Source organism: Triticum urartu, chromosome 5A (assembly GCF_056163025.1).
Source record: "Triticum urartu cultivar PI428250 chromosome 5A, HENAU_Tu73, whole genome shotgun sequence".
In the NCBI taxonomy this organism is placed as follows: domain Eukaryota; kingdom Viridiplantae; phylum Streptophyta; class Magnoliopsida; order Poales; family Poaceae; genus Triticum; species Triticum urartu.
This window is the reverse complement of record NC_141877.1, coordinates 618,862,512-618,871,524: the sequence shown is the minus strand read 5'-3', so window position 1 is coordinate 618,871,524 and position 9,013 is coordinate 618,862,512. Positions and strand designations below refer to the sequence as shown.

The 9,013-nt window shown below is 49.7% G+C and overlaps 1 pseudogene; it reads left to right on the top strand.

The window, feature by feature from the left end:
- Positions 1-1,415: 1,415 nt before the first annotated feature.
- LOC125507510 (UDP-glycosyltransferase 91D2-like) lies at positions 1,416-3,540 on the top strand (annotated as a pseudogene).
- Positions 3,541-9,013: the final 5,473 nt, after the last annotated feature.

Sequence of the window (9,013 nt, the reverse complement as noted above, 5' to 3'; positions counted from 1 at the left end):
GATGTCTTTGGATATCTTGTTGGTGTAGAGGTTGGGTGTATTTGGTATCATTGCGATATTCCTTTAATAAAAAAAACTACAGGCACATGATAACAGACCTTTACTGAAAAGCTTAGCTAGGACCATTTGATTGGAAGAAATCGTGATTAGGGGCCCATGCCCAGCGTAATATGCCCGTAAAAGTCCGTTGGTTTAGAATTTTCACCGTCAGAATGCAAGGAGATTCAGGAGAGAGGACAGATATCAAATTCAGGAAAAGGCTAGATCTTGTTTTGTCCTACTGCCATGTTTTTTTAACCGGGCTATCCCCCTTTCCATTACTTAGAATGGAAATACAAAGGTCTGTTACAGAAAAGAGTCTGAGAACAGGGAGAAGGGGAGAGCGAGTTCAACGCACTGCTAGGAAACCCACTGCACGCACCCGCCATCGAAACGAGCGCTATGGGGCGAAAACCTGAGCAGCACCAGCATTTTCACTAGACCTATTACAAAAGAGGATGGAAACCATCATAGAACAAGGATAACAATTTTAAGATGTTCGTTACGGAGCCAACCAACGAACAACTACCAAAAGTATAACGCACGGCAAGATCTGCATCTTCATTCTCCACCCTTAGACGCATCACAGGCCCTCATCAGCAGCAGGGTCCCGTTGCGGATCATCTCCGCACCCGCTCGAAGTTGCTTGACGTTGTCTCCAGCCTGTAGACCTGCCCAATATAAGAGAAAAGAAGCCACCGCAAAAACAATCTCAAAAGGAGATTTGATCATCTTCTTCTCAAAGGTAGCTTTCTTTCGGGCCAGCCAGATGGACCAAGTAATTGCCCCCAACGCCACAGTATAGAAAGAGTCATGTCGAGCAGGAAAGAGTAGCACCATACAAAAAATTGCCAGTAGTTACGAGGACATAAGTCTGTCCCGAGAGTGACCCCAATCGATCGCCAGACAACTTTGCCAACAGGGCAATCAAAGAACAGATGTTGGAAAGTTTCAATCTGTTGCAAAAGGAACACACAGGTTCCTGGCCATTTACGTTGACGCATCAATTGTCTAGTGAGCACTGCATCTTGAGAAAGTTTCCAAAGAAAAATCTGGATCTTAAGAAGGAGTTTGGCTTTCCAAATCCATTTGTAATTGCACCCACCGAGTGGTTTTTCTTGTCCGACCGCCATGTTTCGGGAGCTACCTTAAGCGTGCAGCTGCTACATGGCCTCACTGTTTTAGGTGAGCGCACATGTTGGCGGGAGGAGAGCACCCAGACCCAAATCTCAGCGACCGGCCACCCATGCCCTGGTTGTCTCTTTATTTATCCGCGGGGTCAGCAGCTGAGCAGTGACCAGTGAGCAGAGCACCACCAAGAGCCAGCCGCCGCTTCCTTCTATTCGCAACGCCGGTAAGCCAAGCTTCAGCTCTCCATGGACGCCACGTCCTAGCCGCCGCTGCGCATCGTGCTCTGCCCCTACCTCTCTTTTGGCCACCTGCTTCCGTACCTGGAGCTCGCCGAGCGCCTGGCGCTGCCCGGCCACCTTGTGTCCACCCCGCGCAACCTCGCCCGCCTCCCGCCGCTGCGCCCCGCTGCGGCGCCGCACGTGGACCTCGTCGAGCTCCCCTTGCCGTGCGTCAACAACCTGCCCGACAGCGCGGAGTCCACCAACGATGTCACCGCCACCGATCATGAGCTCCACTAGAAGGCTTTCGACGGCCTCGCCGCGCCCTTTGGGAGTTCTTGGCCGCTGCGTGCGCCGACGAGGCCACGAGGCCTCACTGGATCATCGTCGACTGCTTCCACCACCGGGCCACCGCCGCCGCCCTCGAGCACAAGGTACGATGCAATCCACCAGAGACGGCTAGTTTGGCGGCAGGCCGGCAGCTTTGTTGGTTCCATCACATGCATGTCTCAAATCTAGTTGCCTTGAATGCCAGGTACCATGTGCGGCGCTTCTGACGACCGCTGCCATGTTCGCTGCCGTCCCCCGCCCGCCATTGGAGCACCCCGAGGCAGGCTCTGCCGTTGCCTCTATGTTTGAACAGGCCACCGCTGCTAGGCGCGTTGTGCCCAGTTACGAGCGGAATGCGATGACACGGTTTGTCGCCGTGCATGGAACGTCATCGGGTATGTCCAGGCTCTGGCGCTGCATCTTGACAGAGAAGAGATGCACACCAACAGCCATCCGGAGCTGCGTCGAGTAGGAGCCTGAGTCCTTCCCGCTCTTAGCAACCCTCCATGGCAAGCCGATGCTGCCCCTCGGCCTTCTGCCGCCGTGCCGCTGGCAGCAATGGAGAAGACCATGCCACTGTTCGGTGGTTGGATGCACAACCGCCCGACTCGGTGGTGTACGTGGCGCTAGGGAGCGAGGTGCCACTTCGCGAGGAGCAGGTGCGCGAGCTGGCCCTCGGCCTGGAGCTCACCGGGACGCGCTTCCTCTGGGCTCTCAGGAAGCCCATCGGTGCCGATGACGACCCTCTCCCGCCTGGCTTCGAGGAGCACACCCACGACCGCAGGCTGGTGGCCATGGGGTGGGTGCCCTAGATGAGCATCCTGGCGCACGCGATCGTCGGCGGGTTCTTGACGCACTGTGGCCGGAACTCGCTGATCGAAGGGCTCCTATTCGGGCACCCACTCGTCATGCTGCCCATCTTCAGCGACCAAGGGCCCAATGCGCGACAAATGGAAGCGGAGAAGGTAGGGTTGCAGGTAGTGAGGGACAAGGACGACGGGTCCTTCGACCGCCATGGCGTCGCGAGCGCCGTCCGGACAGTCATGGTTGAGGGAGAAGAAAGAAGGGGCTTCGTGGCAAACGCACTGAAGATGCAAGCGGTCATAGCGGATAAGGCACTCCAGGATAGCTACATCAATGAGTTTGTACAACACCTCAGATCTTACGGCGCTGCAGGGGCAGACACAATGGGCGTGTTTGGTTGCCCGCATCGAGCCCAACCAGTCCTGCGCGGGAAGGGAGAGGCCTGTTTGGTTGCCCGGTTTTCCTATTGGGCCTGCATCGCACGCTCCTCAAAGCAGCCCAGAGCTTGGCTCACTGGAAACGCTCGGATCGGCAGTTTCTCGCGAGCCAGGCTGAGTGCGGCGCGAGGTCGCACGGGCAGGAGCGAGGCGAGGGCGAGGGGGATGGCGGGAGATGGAAATCTGGCGCGTCGTCCTGGCGCCAAATTAGCCTCACCCCCCTTTCACTCGCTCACCCATAGCCAATGCCCCCTTTCTTCCCTACTACCCCACCATCGGCGGTGGCTGCGATTTCAGATCTGAGCTATAGGCGGCGGCAGAAGAGGCGACGGCGTTTGTGGCGGATCTGGTGCTGCCCTTGTTGTTGGCCACTGTCTGGTCGACCTAGTCTGTGCCATGGCTCCCCCTACGCCATCCTCGTCTCGGATGCTGGTAAGCAGCACCCCTCCCCCCTTTGTTAGATCACTGGTTAGGCCATTAAGCTAGGTGTAGGATCGATTTCCCACTAAATGAACTGTCGATGTCGACTAGGTTATGGACGCACAGATGAGGTTGATAATCCAGGCAGCAGCACTGATTAGTGTGATTCATGCATGGGTCATGTTCATGCACCAGAGTTGTTCATCGTGCTGGGAGATCTTTGATCCGCTATGGTCCATTGTTTCCCCGGGAACATGAGATGATCCAAAATCAGAACTACATCTACAACTGCAATGACGTCGAGGCTCTGTGGATGCTTAGAATGAAAAGAGCACCATTTGCCAGGCTTGTCGAGACCTTCAGGAGCAGGGGCTGTTACAAGATAGCATCAACACTGGTGTCAAAGAGCAAGTGGCCATGTTCCTTGCTACCTCTTGAGCACTTGCGTTGGTTTTCCCTTGAAGAGGAAAGGGTGGTGCAGCAAAGTAGCGTAAGTATTTCCCTCAGTTTTTGAGAACCAAGGTATCAATCTAGTAGGAGACTACGCGCGAGTCCCTCGCACCTACACAAAACAAATAAATCCTCACAACCAACGCGATAAGGGGTTGTCAATCCCTACACGGTCACTTACGAGAGTGAGATCTGATAGATATGATAAGATAATATTTTTGGTATATGATAAAGATGCAAAGTAAAATAAAAGCAATGAAAATAACTAAGTATTGGAAGATTAATATGATGAAGATAGACCCGGGGGCCATAGGTTTCACTAGTGGCTTCTCTCAAGAGCATAGGTATTTTACGGTGGGTGAACGAATTACTGTTGAGCAATCGACAGAATTGAGCATAGTTATGAGAATATCTAGGTATGATCATGTATATAGGAATCACGTCCAAGACAAGTAGACCGACTCCTGCTTGCATCTACTACTATTACTCCACGCATCGACTGTTGGGGAACGTAGCAGAATTTTAAAATTTTCTATGCATCACCAAGATCAATCTATGGAGTCATGTAGCAACGAGGGAGAGAGGAGTGCATCTACATACCCTTGTAGATCGCGCGCGGAAGCATTCAAGAGAACGAGGTTGATGGAGTCGTACTCATCGTGATCCAAATCACCGATGACCAAGTGCCGAACGGACAATACCTCCGCGTTCAACACACGTATGGTCGGGAAGACGTCTCCTCCTTCTTGATCCAGCAAGGGGGAAGGAGAGGTTGATGAAGATCCAGCAGCACGACGGCGTGGTGGTGGATGCAGCAGGATCCCGGCAGGGCTTCGCCAAGCGCAAGCGGGGAGGAGAGGTGTTACGGAGGGAGAGGGAGGCGCCAAGAGCAAGGGGTATGGCTGCCCTCCCTCCCCCCTCTTTATATAGGGGCCTTGGGGGGGGCGCCGGCCCTAGGAGATGAATCTCCAACGGGGCGGCGGCCAAGGGGTGGCTTCCCCCCCAAGCCAAGTGGGGGGCGCCCCCACCCCTAGGGTTTCCCAACCCTAGGCGCAGGGGAGGCCCAAGGGGGGGGTGCACCAGCCCACTAGGGGATGGTTCCCCTCCTAATTCAGCCCATGGGGCCCTCTGGGATAGGTGGCCCCACCCGGTGGACCTCCGGGACCCTTCCGGTGGTCCAGGTACAATACCGGCGACCCCCGAAACCTTCCCGATGGCCGAAACTGGACTTCCTATATATAAATCTTTACCTCCGGACCATTCCGGAACTCCTCATGATGTCCGGGATCTCATCCAGGACTCCGAACAACTTTCGGGTTACTGCATACTAATATCTCTACAACCCTAGCGTCACCGAACCTTAAGTGTGTAGACCCTACGGGTTCGGGAGACATGCAGACATGACCGAGACGCCTCTCCGGTCAATAACCAACAGCGGGATCTGGATACCCATGTTGGCTCCCACATGGTCCACGATGATCTCATCGGATGAACCACGATGTCGAGGATTCAATCAATCCATATACAATTCCCTTTGTCAATCGGTACGTTACTTGCCCGAGACTCGATCGTAGGTATCCCAATACCTCGTTCAATCTCGTTACCGGCAAGTCACTTTACTCGTGCCTTAATGCATGGTCCCATGATCAACCACTTGGTCACATTGAGCTCATTGTGATGATGCATTACCGACTGGGCCCAGAGATACCTCTCCGTCACACGGAGTGACAAATCCCAGTCTCGATTCGTGACAACCCAACAGACACTTTCGGAGATACCTGTAGTGTACCTTTATAGTCACCCAGTTACGTTGTGACGTTTGGCACACCCAAGGCACTCCTACGGTATCCGGGAGTTGCACAATCTCATGGTCTAAGGAAATGGTACTTGACATTCGGAAAAGCTACAGCAAACGAACTACACGATCTTTGAGCTATGCTTAGGATTGGGTCTTCTCCATCACATCATTCTCCTAATGATGTGATCCCGTTATCAATGACATCCAATGTCCATAGTCAGGAAACCATGACTATCTTTTGATCAACGAGCTAGTCAACTAGAGGCTCACTAGGGACGTGTTGTGGTCTATGTATTCACACATGTATTACAATTTTCGGATAACACAATTATAGCATGAACAATAGACAATTATCATGAACAAGTAAATATAATAATAACCATTTTATTATTGCCTCTAGGGCATATTTCCAACATCGACCGCAATCCAGCATGCATCTAGAGTATTAAGTTCATAAGAACATAGTAACGCCTTAAGCAAGATGACATGATGTAGAGGGATAAATTCATGCAATATGATAAAAACCCCATCTTGTTATCCTCGATGGCAACAATACAATACGTGCCTTGCTGCCCCTACTGTCACTGGGAAAGGACACCACAAGATTGAACCCAAAGCTAAGCACTTCTCCCATTGCAAGAAAGATCAATCTAGTAGGCCAAACCAAACTGATAATTCGAAGAGACTTGCAAAGATAACCAATCATAAATAAAAGAATTCAGAGAAGATTCAAATATTGTTCATAGATAAACTTGATCATAAACCCACAATTCATCGGTCTCAACAAACACACCGCAAAAGAAGATTACATCGAATAGATCTCCACAAGAGAGGGGGAGAACTTTGTATTGAGATCCAAAAAGAGAGAAGAAGCCATCTAGCTAATAACTATGGACCTGTAGGTCTGAGGTAAACACTTACACTTCATCGGAGAGGCTATGGTGTTGATGTAGAAGCCCTCCGTGATCGATGCCCCCTCCAGCGGAGCTCCGGAACAGGCCCCAAGATGGGATCTCGTGGATACAGAAAGTTACGGCGGTGGAATTAGGGTTTTGGGTCCGTATCTGATCGTTTGTGGGTAGATAGGTATATATAGGAGGAAGAAGTATGTCGGTGGAGCAACAGGGAGCCCACGAGGGCGGAGGGCGCGCCTGGGGGGGGGGGGGGGTAGGCGCGCCCCCTACCTCGTGTCCTCCCTGTTAGTTGGTTGACGTAGGGTCCAAGTCTCCTCGATCATGTTCGGTGAGAAAATCACGTTCCCGAAGGTTTCATTCCGTTTGGACTCCGTTTGATATTCCGTTTCTTCGAAACCCTAAAATAGGCAAAAAACAGCAATTCCGGGCTGGGCCTTCGGTTAGTAGGTTAGTCCCAAAAATAATATAAAAGTGGATAATAAAGCCCAATAATGTCCAAAGCAGTAGATAATATAGCATGGAGCAATAAAAATTATAGATACGTTGGAGACGTATCAAGCATCCCCAAGCTTAATTCCTGCTCGTCCTCGAGTAGGTAAATGATAAAAACAGAATTTTTGATGTGGAATGCTACTTGGCATAATTTCAATGTAATTCTTCTTAATTGTGGCATGAATATTCAGATTCGAAAGATTCAAGACAAAAGTTTAATATTGACATAAAAATAATAAAACTTCAAGCATACTAACTAAGAAATTATGTCTCTTCAAAATAACATGGCCAAAGAAAGTTATCCCTACAAAATCATATAGTCTGGCTATGCTCTATCTTCACCACACAAAGTATTTAAATCATGCACAACCCCGATGACAAGCTAAGCAATTGTTTCATACTTTTGACATTCTCAAAACTTTTTAATCTTCACGCAATACATGAGCGTGAGCCATGGACATAGCACTTTAGGTGGAATAGAATGGTGGTTGTGGGGGAGACAAAAAGGGAGAAGATAGTCTCACATCAACTAGGCGTATGATAACCCACAAGTATAGGGGATCGCAACAGTTTTCGAGGGTAGAGTATTCAACCCAAATTTATTGATTCAACACAAGGGGAGCCAAAGAACATTCTCAAGTATTAGCAGTTGAGTTGTCAATTCAACCACACCTGGAAACTTAATATCTGCAGCAAAGTATTTAGTAGCAAAGTAATATGATAGTAGTGGTAACGGCAGCAAATGGTAATGATAGCAAAAGTAATGTTTTTGGTATTTTGTAGTGATGATAGCAATAGCAACGAAAAAGTAAATAAGCGAAGAACAATATATGGAAAGCTCGTAGGCAATGGATCAATGATGGAGAATTATGCCGGATGCGGTTCATCATGTAACAGTCATAACCTAGGGTGACACAGAATTAGCTTCAATTCATCAATGTAATGTAGGCATGTATTCCGAATATAGTCATACATGCTTATGGAAAAGAACTTGCATGACATCTTTTGTCCTACCCTCCCGTGGCAGCGGGGTCCTAGCGAAAACTAAGGGATATTAAGGCCTCCTTTTAATAGAGTACCGGACCAAAGCATTAACACATAGTGAATACATGAACTCCTCAAACTACGGTCATCACCGGTAAGTATCCCGATTATTGTCACTTCGGGGTTAACGGATCATAACACATAATAGGTGACTATAGACTTGCAAAATAGGATCAAGAACTCTCATATATTGATGAAAACATAATAGGTTCAGATCTGAAATCATGGCACTCAGGGCCTAGTGACAAGCATTAAGCATAGCAAAGTCATAGCAACATCAATCTCAGAACATAGTGGATACTAGGGATCAAACCCTAACAAAACTAAGTCGATTACATGATAAATCTCATCCAACCCATCACCGTCCAGCAAGCTTACAATGGAATTACTCACGCATGGCGGTGAGCATCATGAAATTGGTGATGGAGGAAGGTTGATGATGACGATGGCGACGGATTCCCCTCTCCAGAGCCCCGAATGGACTCCAGATCAGCCCTCCTGAGAGGTTTTAGGGCTTGGCGGCGGCTCCATATCATAAAATGCGATGAATCCTTCTTCTTTATATTTTTCTCTCCGAAACCAAATATATAGAGTTGGAGTTGAGGTCGGAGGAGCTCCAGGGGGCCCACGAGGTAGGGGGCGCGCCGTAGGGGGGCAGGCGCGCCCCCCACCCTCGTGGACAGGTGGTGCCCCCTAGTCTTCATCTTTTGCAGGGATTTTTTTATTATTTCCGAAAAGATGTTCCGTGAAGTTTCAGGCCATTCCGAGAACTTTTGTTTCTGCACATAAATAACACCATGGCAATTCTGCTGAAAACAGCGTCAGTCCGGGTTAGTTTCATTCAAATCATGTAAGTTAGAGTCCAAAATAAGGGCAAAAGTGTTTGGAAAATTAGATACGACGGAGACGTATCAACTCCCCCAAGCTTAAACTTTG